The sequence below is a fragment of the Schistocerca serialis genome, chromosome 6 (genome assembly GCF_023864345.2).
Source record: "Schistocerca serialis cubense isolate TAMUIC-IGC-003099 chromosome 6, iqSchSeri2.2, whole genome shotgun sequence".
NCBI classification, from domain to species: Eukaryota; Metazoa; Arthropoda; class Insecta; order Orthoptera; family Acrididae; genus Schistocerca; species Schistocerca serialis.
In genome coordinates this window covers 63,162,829-63,177,196 of record NC_064643.1, presented here as the reverse complement: position 1 = coordinate 63,177,196, position 14,368 = coordinate 63,162,829, and positions in this window count along the sequence as shown.

Below are 14,368 nucleotides of genomic sequence, written 5' to 3'. Positions count from 1 at the left end.
AGGTGGTAATATCCATTTCATACTTGACACCTGAGAAATTCTTGTCGAAACACATGTTTACCTAGGCACTATTGCTGACTCGATTATGCATAGTCTTTGTACCTGCAGTCCAGCGAGATGTTTACATAGTGGTTCACCCTCACAGGCGCAGCTATTAGGTTGTCAGTGTTATACTGATGTCTCATGTCTATGTAAATAAGAGCCGAGTATACCTATCAGAAATCTTGAAGGGTCGCAGAAGTAGTTAACGGTTACCTCTGTTGTTGTTGTATGAGTTTTTGTGATGTCTCAGCTTGTCTGCATGGAACTTGTTGCCCGAACAGTACATGTTTACAAAACTAGTACAGAATAACACTGAATGCATTCTTCCTGATGGTCCTAATGGGCCATCCCGTGCCTTCCTGGAAATCGTGATGTGCTGCTTTCAACATACGCCTCAGAAACGGTGTATTCTCACCGCTAAAAGCCTTCATCATGAATGTGCACACCTACAAAAACACTGTTAATTATCCAAGCATTATTGTTATTTGCATAGAGAGAACTGTCTAAACACAGACGGGAAAATCAGAACAATTATCAGAACAATTATGCAAACAGAATACGAAGCACTGTCCTGCAGAAGAGAAAAATGGCGGGAATTTTCGGTGTCCTAGAGCTATAGGTCTGGACATGCCCTAATGCCACAATGGTGGATCAGAGACAGCATCCTGCCAGTGATGGATGCTCTGCTTCAACTTGACTTTGAGCACTTGAACACCACGTTACTCTCAGATATTTTTGTAGATACCTAGCCCCCATCTTGTTTGAACCAGTCCATAGAGGCTCCTATGTCCCAACACAAAAGGGTGTCTTGTGAATGAATGGAGGATTCTGACTGGCTCTTACGGAATTTACCCACCAAATTACTGATGCTGCCAGTGTGGGAGCATTGCTGCCTTTTTTTTCTGCAGACGAGACTTCCAGCTACAAAACTATTTTGTACAGATGGCCATATTGCACTGACAGTTAAACCTTACGAAAGTGGTCTACGGATCATGCAATACAGGAAGACACTTCCTCAATTACCCTGCTCTGCGACTGAAAACGAAAGTTTGAATATTTCAGCGTGAAACCGTTCTCCAACCCGACTATATATCACCATATACCGTATCTATGTAGTAAACACGCAATTCTTATCCTACACCAAACAAAATCATCATCTCTGCATCCTGCATATAGCTAGCGACCACCATACACTCTTACATATACTGCAGAGGCAGACAGCGTATGCAAACGGACCATATATAGTCCTCGCAGCACTAGACATTTCCAATGAGGTCAGTAGGTCATCCACCACATCTGACAGTCACAAGTCATCTGCACTTCCCCACACACACTGGCCCGACGTGTGACAAGAGTACCCCCAGCTGACCAAGGTCACTCTCCGAACTGTTGTACAAGGGCTGAGTCGGTTCCCCTCGACACAAAGGCGTTACTTTTTCTGGCCTCGACCTGCTTACTTTCCTTGCTTTCTAAACCCATCACCAGATTCTGGGATTACATTGCATGTTCGAATCCTGCCTCGGGCATGGGTGTGTGCGATGTCCTTTCCTTGGTTAGGTATAAGTAGTTCTAAGCTCTAGGGGACTGATGACCTCAGATGTTAAGTCCCATAGTGTTCAGAGACATTTTATTTTTGGGATTACAGGAAAACATGTATTTTCACATGGTTTGGAAGAATATCATACCATTTACGTGATACTTCTCGATATCAAGCACAGGTTCTAAAAAAGTGACTCATTTCGAGATGTGAGAGTGCCAGTAACATGATTCACTAGTGAATTATAGGACTTCTCCATAGTATCCAACGCAGGTATGTGGTTGACGGGAAAGACTTGATTCCAAGTCGCAGACAGAATTTCTACCAGAAAGCATATCATTAGATATCTGAAAAGCTAGCGTACATTTCTTACGACCTCAATCAACACAGCATCTACTGTACGTGATCATTCTCAATCATCCATCGTCTATATGTAGCGAATACATTGCAGAACCTCTGATGTGGCAATGAGAATAGTGGAGAAATATCTAGTGGCGGTATGACGGAGTTACAAATACCGGCTTCATATACCACGTTCCTTAGCCAAATCACTTTCTAAATTCGATGATATTTATTACACTGTCAGTCACGTGTAACCGCACTTTCAGTCTGTTAATACACACTCCGGCGAGCACTGTCTATATTCAGTGGCGTGGTATTTGTGTGGAAAAACCACTTCATTCAGAGTTAATGCCATTCCTCTATTTATAAGGCTTGTACAGTTTTTGACATGGATATCGTTAACGATACTTGTGAGCATCTGTAGCAGCAAGACCGCTTGTGACAGTAATATAGTCGTTGCGATCGTGTTTTTAACAACTCACGGCCTGTAAGACGGTTATATTTCTCTTTCTAAGACACTGTGACACTGCTCTCAAAAAAAACGTATGAGACATGTCCACTCTTCGCTGATTTTCCCTCAGTATTGTTTCGTATCGTCAGCAATCAGTTATTGACGAAGTATTATACTTAGTAGTAGGGGATGCGTGATAGGTTCGCCTTGAGCATCAACCTTATGAAGTATGTGTGTGTGTCTTCCGATATACATAAAGAAAATGTCTATGTCCAGTTGCAAGGAAGGTAAGGATTTGACATGGAATACTGTAGTAGCCGCAGAGGGAGTGAAAGATTTTTTTTTTCTTGTAAAAGTATGTCAAGTCATAAGCATGGTACAGATATTTCTATTTCCAGAGTCACTGCCATCAGCAGGGGGTATTTCCAATACTTTTCAAATTGTGGAATTTTTTCCAATTGAGACCGTGTAATTGTAAGTAACATTCGTAAAATATATGTGGGCGGTTTCCTAGGACGATTCTGTCTGGAGGGGGAGGTGGGGGAGGGGCCGGTGGTGGCCTATGATGGGAATGATTCACGTTTCCAGCTAATGGCAGGTGCTGTCTGAATGGAAAGGCCTGTTGGGGTACAGGAATCTACCTGATCTAACCGTGTCGTCGTCTAGACGGCTGAATGGCGAACTAATGCTCAGTATGTGTGTTGTCTGTGGAAATTTGAGACGATTCAGTACGGACGAGTATTTGCGCTGGATCATTATTCCCTCCCATGTAAATTGTCCGCTTGAATGCTTCTGCACATTCCCTATTTTTATTTGGTCGGGAGAACATCGATTGTGGGGTGTGCTTCTAGCAGGTGAAAGACTGCTAGAAGACACGTTTTCTGGTTCTCTAGACATAAGAAGCACCATAATTCTCTTTGTGAATTATAGGGATGATTTGTAATCTGCTCTATATCACCGACATCTGTATTTACGAATGGAAATACCAGTGTCCTACATTTTTTCGAGTTTTCACGTAAAGATCTCCGCAGACAGGATAATCTTCTAGTTTCTCAGTGGTTTACAGCACGCTGCAACTTGCTAAAGTTTCGGGTTTCTAGAGAAATTATTTCCAGTTTATATCTTCGGAATGTGCAAGCGATCAGTAGCATACCGCTATGTGCTTGATATTGAGAAGTATCGTGTCAATAGTTTGATATTCCTCGAAACCATGTGAAAATACATGTCTTCTTGTAATCAGAGAGTCTGGAGATGGGTGTAGAATGCAAGCAAGCAAGCAGGTCGAGACCAGAAACAGTAACGCCTTTGTGTCGAGGGGAATCGACTCAGCCCTTGTACAACAGTTCGGAGAGTGACCTCGGTCTGCTGAGGGTGATCTGGTCACGCGTCAGACCAGTGTGTGGGGTGGGCAGATGACTTGTGACCGTCGGTTGTGGTGGATGACCTACCGACCTCGCGGGATATATCTAGTGTTGTGAGGACTATATACGGTCCATGTGCACATCCTGTCTGCCTCTGCAGTATATGTACGAGTGTATGGTGGTCGCTAGCTATATACAGGATGCAGAAGTGGTGATTTTGTTTGGTCTAGGATACGAACTGCGTGTTTACTACGTAGATACGGTATGCGGTGATATATAGTCGGGTTGGAGAACGGTTTCACGTTGAAATATTCAAGCTTCCGCTTTCAGTCGCAGAGCAGGGTAATTGAGGAAGTGTCTTCCTGTATTGCATGATCTGTAGACCACTTTTGCAAGGTTTAACTGTCAGTGCAATATGGCCACCTGTACAAAATAGTTTTGTAGCTGGAAGCCTCGTCTGCAGAAAAAAGAGGCAGACAATGCTCCCACACTGGCAGCATCAGTAATTTGGTGGGTAAAGTCAGTCAGAACCAGTCGGAATGCTCCATTCATTCACCAGGCACCCTTTGTGTTGGGACATAGGAGCCTCTATGGACTGGTTCAAACAAGATGGGGGCAAGGTATCTACAGAAAGTTCTGTGAGTAATGCGATATTCAAGTGTCAAAGACAAGTTGAAGTAGGCCATCCATCTCTGGCGCGATGCTGTCCCTCATCCACCATTGTGGCATTAGGACATCTCCAGACCAACAGCTGTAGGACACTGAAAATTCCCGCCATTTTTCTCTTCTGCAGGACAGTACTTCGAATTCTGTTTTGGTAAATGTTATAATTTTCTCGTCTGTGCTTAGACAGCGCTCTCTTTTCAAACATCAAGAGTGCTGCTATGGTTAACAGTGTTTTCGCAAGTGTGCACAGACATGATGAAGGCTTTCAGCAGTGAGAATATTTACCATTTCTGAGATGTATGTTGAAAACAGCACATCACGATTTCCAGGAAGGGTAACATGGGACGCCTCATTAGAGGAAGAATGCATTCGGTGTTATTCTGGATAATTTTCGTAAACAGATCCTGTTAGGGCAAGAATTTCCATGCAGATAAGTTGAGACATCATGTGAGTTCCTACAACAACTACAAAAGTGACTGTTAACTATTTCTCCGACACTTCATGATTTCCGGCTTTTATTTACTTAGACAAGAGACGTCAGTATAACACTGACAAACTTTTAGCTGTGCCTGCAAGTGTGAGCCACCATGCAAAATCTCGCTGGACCGCAGGTACAAAGGCTATGTGTCATAGTACCAGGAATGGTGCCTAGTTAAACATGTGTTTCGACAGGAATTTTTCAGGTGTCAAGTATGAAAGGGATGCCATCGCTTTATGCTTGTGGGACCTGAACGGACACCTGCGTAAGGCTCGGCAGCTGACGGCCGCGTCGGCGCTTTGTTAGACTCTCAGGGCACCCCGACTCCTGGCAGCGTGTGTTGAGGCCTTCTGTGCTGTCCAGCGGACAGGGGATAGTGGTCGGTGTGCGCTTCGCGATCGAGAGATTTTTAACTGTTAATTAAGAGTGATGTGTGTTTCATGATGGTATACCTTGTGTGGTCGGAATAAAATGAAAGGCGATGGATTTAATTACTTCTTACAAGATGTGCATCTTCCCAAGCAGCAGAGAATCATGGGCAAGAGAAATCCAACCCCCACGAACAATTTTTTTATAAATAAACAGAATACCCTTGAATTTCCTGTTAGGTGACCACTGAGCCGCCAATTTCCAGGTACTGGAGAAGGGGGAGAGGTGGAGGAATTGGGTGTTGGGGTGGGAGGAGTCGTTTTCCTGAAAAATTCTTTAAATAAATAAATAATCCAGATTCCATACACTGCCTTGAATTCCAGAAATTGTTTAAATAAACATTATTACACACATTGTCTCAATTGTTTAAACAAAATTACATACAGTGTAATCGATTACCTGACAAATTCTTTAACTAAATAAATAAACTATATGCCATACATTGCCATAAATAATTAAACAATATTCCATACAATGTCTAAATTGTTTAAACAATGTTCCATGCACTGCAATCGAATTCCCTCCAAATGACCAATGAACTGAGTCTTTTTCCCACCTATTTTCAGGAGGGGGTAGGGGATGGGAGGATGTTATCAGAGGGTGAGGGGCTAATTACTCGATCAATTTAACTAACTAGTCAATAAAATTGATAAGAGCGAGAGGAGACTATTCCAATAACTCATACCTGAATGTGTACCTGTTTCAGCATGGTGGAGGGTGTTTGAGGTTTCCTGGGAGATGGGTGGGTGAGGGAGGAGGGGGGAGGGGGGAGGAACAATAGGTTAAGTACCTGTCAATCAAAAGGAAGGATCCCTTCAGCAGGACAGTAGGTTGATGGCCTGCCAATCAAAGGAGAACAATAGGTTTGCACCTGAGTGCATATATGTCGCTGATGTAGGCAACTCACACTAACAAAATGCACCAGCACCCCTGTTGGCCCCCTACTGTCAGCTTTACAAGAAGAATGAGTGATACAATGCTGACATAGGAGAACATTGGAGACAGAAAGACATTACAGTACCTCCACCATTTACAAAGCAAATACGCATGTGCATGGTGCCAGATACATTGTTACACATGTTACATGGCATTCACCTGCCAGGATAGAGAAAAGCCATTATAGTCTACCAAATGTAAATTTCACTATATGTTGTAGCAGACCTGGCATACAGGATTCAGGATGCAACTGTGCTGACCTCCTACACTGCAGCCATGATGGCAGGCCAGAACACATATCTGACCAACTTGCTAGGGGATGTTTCTGTAAATGATCAAAAAGCTGTTTCTCTACGAACTTCTCAGCAGCAGACGACACCACCCAGCCAGACACTTGCTGGTATCACCAAAAGTTTGTGTACCAGGAGCACAAGTACACTTCTCCATGCTCTTTCCTCAATCGAAAACGACAGTCTAACATAGTGGCATTGGTTTGTTTGTCACTGGCTCTGTGCCTCTTCGTAATGGAGTGCACGAAAGAACGTAAATTTTTAGTGGGCACTGGTTATGTTCTCCATATTGTGCCGAGAAGCCTGTTACACAAGTAACGACCACTGATATTGTTACAGCTTTGTTGGACTAACATCTCATCTACAAGACTTATGGAACACAGTACATGGAATTAGATCTGGGACTATGTCGTGAGTTTACATAGAATTTTACTATGGCAGATGTGACAGAGCTGACCATTGAGACCGACTTTTTAGCGCACTATCACCTACTGTCAGATACGACAAATGCATGCCTCATTAACAGCACACTAACCTTTCTGATGATGGTTTTCGATACTGTGCAGCAGAACACGAAGCCAAACTGATCCGGTCCACAGGCATTAGATATGCTGAGCTACTGGAGCAGTTCTCAGGTATTATGCGCCCTTCAGGTACCCCAAAAGAGGTACGTTACAACACCATACATTGTATTAACACTACCGCAGGTCCACCAATTCCACGTAGATACAGGCGCCTAGCTCCAGACCATTATGCTATTGGAAAAGCCGAATTTAATTCCATGTTAAATGATGGCATAATTCGTCCATCTAGCAGCCCATGGTCATTGCCTGTAGATTCTGTCCCAGAGAAGAGTGGCACATGGCACACTTAATGCTAGGACACTACTGGAGCATTATCCAGTACCGCTATTGGAGACTATAACTATGCATTACTCGGCGCAACAGCGTTTAGCATGTTACATTGCACAAATGGCTATAGACAGATTCCTATGGCTGAGAAAGATATACCAAAGACAACTATTGTCACGCTGTTTGGCCTCTTATAAAACTGACTCATAATGTTTGGGTTAAGAAATGCTGGCTAGACATGATAAGAATTCACAGCTTTAGTGCTACATGGATTGTTATAATATTTTTCATATCTTGACGACAGTCTCGTTTTTTTTTTTTTTGACAACGGCAGGGTAATGTGAACAGCAATTACTCGAAGTTTTTAGACACCTAGACAAATTCAGTGTTTTGTTGAACACTGAGAAGTGCAGACAGAGATCACCTTCTTGAGCCACCTGATATCAACAGGGTGATCGTTGCCATTATCAGGAAATATTGAAGCCATATTAAGTATTTCACAGCCAGAGACCTCTAGAGAACTTTTTATTGGCACCATCTACCTCATTCAACTGAACTATAGGAGCCTCTTACCACAGCAATGTCTAGTCCTAAAGTTAGAGGAGGAATATCAGTTCAGTTGACCGACACAATGAATGCAACTTTCTAATCGGCAGAACAAACATAACAAATACTGCACCTGCACTTCTCGTACATCTGGCGTTAGAAGCACCTCTTGCACTCATATTGGATGCCAGCCAAACTGCAATTAGTGTCACGTTACAACAAGAAGTAGATGACGTCTGACAGCCTCTCTTGTTCTACTCACATAAACTCTCGCCAGCACAACATAAACGGGGAACGTACGACCACGAATTACTCGCAGCTTATGAGTCCATAAAATATTTTATTGCGCAGTTGGAGGTAAGGGAATTGCAATTTATGCAGACCATACACCCCTCGTCTATCCCATTCGCCAAATAATGACAAGTGCTTGCTAAGACAATAAAATCAGTTGGAGTTTATCGCACAAATGAGCTCTGATTGGGACACATATCAGAAATCGATAATCCAGTGGCAGACTGCCTTTTCCATATGAGCAGTAACATGGAGCTGGTAGACTCGATGCAGCTAGCGAAGGCACAAGAATCTGAACAGGAAGCAACAGGGACTTTTGACAGACACTGCGTCTGGTCTTCAGTTGAGTCTTAGTGACGTTCCAGGCTCAAATGCCAAACTACACGGCGAGATTTCTAATGGTAGAAATTGTGTCCATTCGTGTCTTCTCCATTTCGATAACATACTTTCCATAGCTTACACAATCTATCTCACCCTGACATAAACGCAACAAATAAACTAATAAATATCTAATTTTTTCTGGCCAGGAATGCAAAAATATTGTCAAATCTGGGCTTGCACATGTCCACAAGTCCAAGGCATCAAAATTTCTCACTAAGTGTATGTCCCAGTGCGAGATTTTTAACACTCAACAGCAAGATTTGCGCATGTTCATGTTGGTGAGGTAGGATTATTACCCACTTCAAATGGACGATATCTTTTGACAGCGATTGAGCATTTTCCCCAATGGCCAGAGACCATCGCTGTGGACAAGATTTCAGATGAGATACTGGCCACTGCCCTTGTGTCGCAGTAGGTATACCACTTTCGTTGCCCACTTCACATTGCAACAGACCTGAGTGAATTTTACCGTGCAGTGCACCACAAAACAACAAGCTACCACCCTGCAAGCAACAGTATGGTTGAATGGTTACAACGCTCGTTCAAAGCCACACTAATGTGTCATAGGTCAAGATGGACATCTGAATTACCATTAGTCTCAGCCTACATAACATCTGCAAGCCTGACCTAGATGCTTCACCAGCTTAGTGAATATATGGAGAAATTCTATGGCTACCTGATGAATTCATCAACTCACATGCAAGGCACTATGCATATCTCAAATGAATCACGTTTCATTACTCACCTAAAGAGAGCAAATATCACAAACCTGGCCACGTAAGGCATCGCGCCATGGAGATCCACAAATCTTTGTGCATTGGATGTACACATATAATGTTGAGCAGAGATGGGATGAAACTCGCACTGACACCTCTGTATACTGGTCTACATTGTATACCTAGCGTAAGTGGAAGAATATTAGACATTCTCATCAATGGCAAGTCTAACACTGTCTTAATCGATAGAATGAAACCAGCTTTCGTTTTGCAAGGAAAATCACAACTAAATGTTCAAGGCAACCATCTGCAGCCTACACCCAAATTTCAATAACTTCTACCAGAACTATCACGGACTCAACCACAATGCCATACGCATTCTTAGTGGCATGTACACTTCCCAGTGCGATTCCTGGTTGACACTACCAGCACAAACTGAAAACGACACTCTGTTTTCCCCAAGGGGACTGCTGTAGGGATCTGCAACCCTACAGCAAAGTCAAGTGGACAGCTGATTTGCTTAACGATCTGTCAACATTGGTCATGCACAAGTCATCAGGAGCATGGTCTTCGGTTTTTCCTTGCTGTAGTGCGAAGTTCTGTGACTGTTAATTTCTGTCTATTAATTCTCACTTGATTAGTGATCAAACTTACACAACAACGTTCTATGAATAGATCTAATTTGTTAGGTGTAGGATGTGCATGATTATTCTAAATAAAACACTACCTCGAGATACTGCATTATGTTTCATATCTATTCTCATTGTACAAGAACTCAGCGTATGTAATAAGTTCATAAGTCTGGAAACAGACTGTGACTTAGTTGTCATTTGTTAGTTTTTTGGTCTTCTGATAATTTTATTTAAGATCTGCTTGTATCTTTTAAAATTAATATCAAATTCTGGAGTTGTTTTGGTTTGCTTGGCTATGTAATAGAGAAATCTTTCTTCTCTTAGTGGAACTTACATGGCTGGAGTGATTCAACTACTTTTGGTATTATTTTTCAGGATTTTCCTTTTTTTGAATGGGAAGCACAGCTCAAAATAATACTGAAAGGAGCTTAAAATTTATCAAATTTTCGTCATGTTCCTACACCTATGTACTTGCTTGCATGCCCATTTAATTACATTGTAAATAAATGTATTTATGTTTTCTTTACATTGTAGTTCTGCATAGTAGTTATTAATGATTCAGCATAATTTTTACTGATATTATTTATGCAATGTGATTTCCAAAACATGTTATGAAACCTCTTGTGCTATTTTTTATGTAATAAAGTGTTAAGAAATGAAATAAGATATCAAAATATCGATATATATTTGTTAACGAAAATATAAAAATACAAACAAATCAACCAATATTTATAATGGCATAAATAGAGTCTGTTTATCGCATCCACTATGTTCTTTTATCTTTACATAATTGATAACGTCATAACAACTGTATTTTTCTCCTTCACTAGAACTGTGTATTTCATTAAAAATGTTATTTAATGAAAATTGCTTCATCAACTAATGTTCTTATTTATATACAATGTAGATGTCAGCTTTATTCCGTTATCGTAAAATCTAAATAATGTTTCGCCTTCAGATGTCTCTTCCCACTGTGGAAGGACACTCAGTGGAGAAAGTATCCAAATCCTGGTGGAACATTTGCAGTTTACCAAGATAACAAAGCACAATAAGAAAATTAATTTTAAGATGAGACAAAAGCAGAAAATCTACGACTACAGCAAATGTGAGTTTGGTGAAAAAAGGTTACCTTCTGATGTTAGCAGCTGACACCATCATCAAAACTTTATTCTCAAGAAATCTCAATGTGACGTGACGCTCTGTTAATGGCCTGTGCGAATTCTGCTATCTGAGATGCATTGTAGACATGACATTATGGCCATTACGAATAACAAGACTGTTCTGACAGCCAAACATTGAATGTGATGTATTTCACAGAAGTTAACAGTCCAACATGTATTGTCTTGAAACGAAATTTTTGACATTTTGCAAGGTGTGTTTGCTATTGCTTTCATCAAGATTCCAACGTGCTGCACTGAACCATCGTGCTGCACTGAACAGCTGTAGCAACTCAGGAAAAGACTTCAAGCTATTCTAATTTCTGAGAGACAAAAACCGGTAAATGAAATGATTACAAAATTGTTTGAGAGAAATGGAAATCTACTACATTTAAAGTACTGTGAGGGTAAATAAGTTGATTGGTTAAAATGATTGTAGCTAAAATATGATATTCTTCTATAGAATATAAATGTATATGATTTATTTATGCTTCATTTTGAGGAGTCTTCATTCATAATGAATAGAGATGACAGATGTTGGGCCATTGGAATGTCGAATACCACTCACCTACTTTGACCATTGATGCAATGATGTTGTGATATGTGACCTCTCGTTACAACCACATCTGAAGAATAAGGAATTCTTAATTTGTGGTGACACCAAATTAAAATTTTGTATAAGGCTATAGGAAATCTCAAATGTACAATCATTCCAACAATGGGAAATAAATATAAGAATCCGTGCACTGAAAGGCTTCTGAAATGTGTTCATTTATCAAATTTATACAATATTATTACATTATATTTTTGCAGAATGTTTTAGACATTAGGTGAATTGCTTAAAAGATTATGCTGTAGGCCAGAGTGAATGAAAGTATACTAACTGTCTTGTTTGTGGGATGTTACAGTGAGAAAGATTTACAACTGCAAATCTGTCAGTACTGACCTCTTTCGGCAATTTATTCACTTGTTGGTGCCACCTCAGCTCCATCTATACACATGTTCGCACAAACAAGTCATTGCATGTAAGTTACTCATCAGCAGAAGCTTTGGTCTGTGCTGTTGGTCTGTGTCCTGCCTGTGCAACGTCTGGCTAGGTTTGAGTAGGTAACCAGTATCTCAGGCTAATCACTCAGTCCATTGTTGCTTTGGCGAGCGTGGTGTCGTTGTTGGGCTGGTATTGCGAAAAGCAGAGTTCAGTAAGAGTGATGTTTCTGGAGAGTCTCAAGATCTGCAGATTTATTCCTGAGAGTTTGTAACAGAATTTTTAGAACTTTATAGATCGTTACCATCTGTGTGGAAAACTGAAAGTTAAGAGCACACTGAGAGAAACAAAAGAAGTGAAGTATATCAGGGATTGGTAACAAAACTAAGGAAGTTGAGCCAATGGTTGCAAAGAAAATTAATAAAATATGTAAAAAAGTGCAGCAGGCATGTTGTTCAGGGACAAGCAGTGAAGATGTTCATACATCAACATTGTGGTATTCTGAGTTTCTTTCTTTTCTGCATGATCAGGAAGTTCCACAATCATCAACATAGACCATTGACTTACCAGAATATACGGTAAGTGAAATAATGTTGCAGGCTTTCTAAATATACTCATTTTAATCAATGCGATGTATTTGCATCCATATAAAACGTTATACAGGTGAGTTCAATAAAAACGCACATCAGTATGTAAAATACACCACATTTCAAAGATATTATCAGAATTTGAATCATTCTGCAGTGATTTTGTCTGCAAAATACCCAACGAATATTTTCGATTGGACTTAAGCTCTCATTAATAGTTTCTGTTGTACGCTATCTGCAACCCTACCAACCGATTTTTATTCTAGGACACAGATTCTTCCAGATCATCTGGTGTAATATAAATACAAGAGAACAAACTGAAGATCATCACTAGTTTCAGGTTTTGAAATGTTCAGGATATTATTCTCTAGCCTTCTGGAGGATTGTGCGTACCTTTGGAACACATCCGTCAGAAGTACGATCATTATTAACTGGTAGTCAGCATTGACTGTAGCCAATGTAACTAACCTTTTATGTTATTTGTTCTTGTAAAAGAATGATCTGTTGTTTATTGGGTAAATATTTCACGTATGTTTTCCACCTATAGTCCCAAGAGCATGTAGGAGATTCCATTTCCTTCAAACTCCTTAGTGATATGTCTCCAGTCTTCCTCACAGTTTGGAAACTGAAAATGAAAAAATAAACATATTTTAGTTGACAATCAAAAATCGCAATCGAATATATTTCCCACTACCACACTTATTCCTTAAAACTGAACATAATTTTTAAAAAAATGATGTTGAATAAGTTTTGTACTTCGCATGATTCACTTGTTGCACGACATGGAAGATGCTCAAAAACTAAATAATTAAACAGTTAACAAATATGACAAACCAGAATTTCTGTTAAAAGATTGCGTTTTGGGTGGGGGACAACCTTCAGTGGCGACCATAAACACACCTACCTCAAAATTTACATGTAGAAGACAAAAAGAGAAGACCCTCTATCAATATCGTGCAAAAAAGTAGATACACGGGAGAAAGAAGATACTACAGATGCTACAGAGACAGTGTATGCCAATAAGCTCAGACAACTGGGTCCAGTGGAGTTTTTACCGAAAGGCTTATCAGTGAAGTTTTCTATGAGCCACAATTGCAAAATATTAATGGAAACAGTATACTACCGACAAACAATACAAATCCTGTGCATGGGAGTTCTGTGATGTATTTTTTCAAGCCTTCAATCAGAATGAGATATGTAAAATATTTTATCTTTGTGTCACATTTTAATAGGCCTACATTATATGCGTATAAATTTGTGAATAAATTTGACTATGTTCTTTCATTGTACAACATTAAGACACCTAATCACACTAAAAATTAAAAAAAAGGATATGTGATTAGATTCTGTTCTCATTTTCAAATATTGCTGCCTTAATACTGCATATATAGCATGACATGATTCTGGAATGATGTGAGTTAATGATGATGATGATAACACCACAGCAGAAAATTTAAGATCAGTGCGGCTTCTGGCAGTAGCTAGAAATTTGTTATTGTTATTTATTCAGCATCCATTTTATCATATACAATGATATAGGAGTTGTCATGTTACATTATATAAGTCTCTAATTATACAGTAAATTAATAACATAGGCTTCATACATTTGTTTTTCAGATATGACTTATCATTATCATTGACCACTACAGTAGAGAACAACAGAACATACAATAATTAATTAATTATAGTG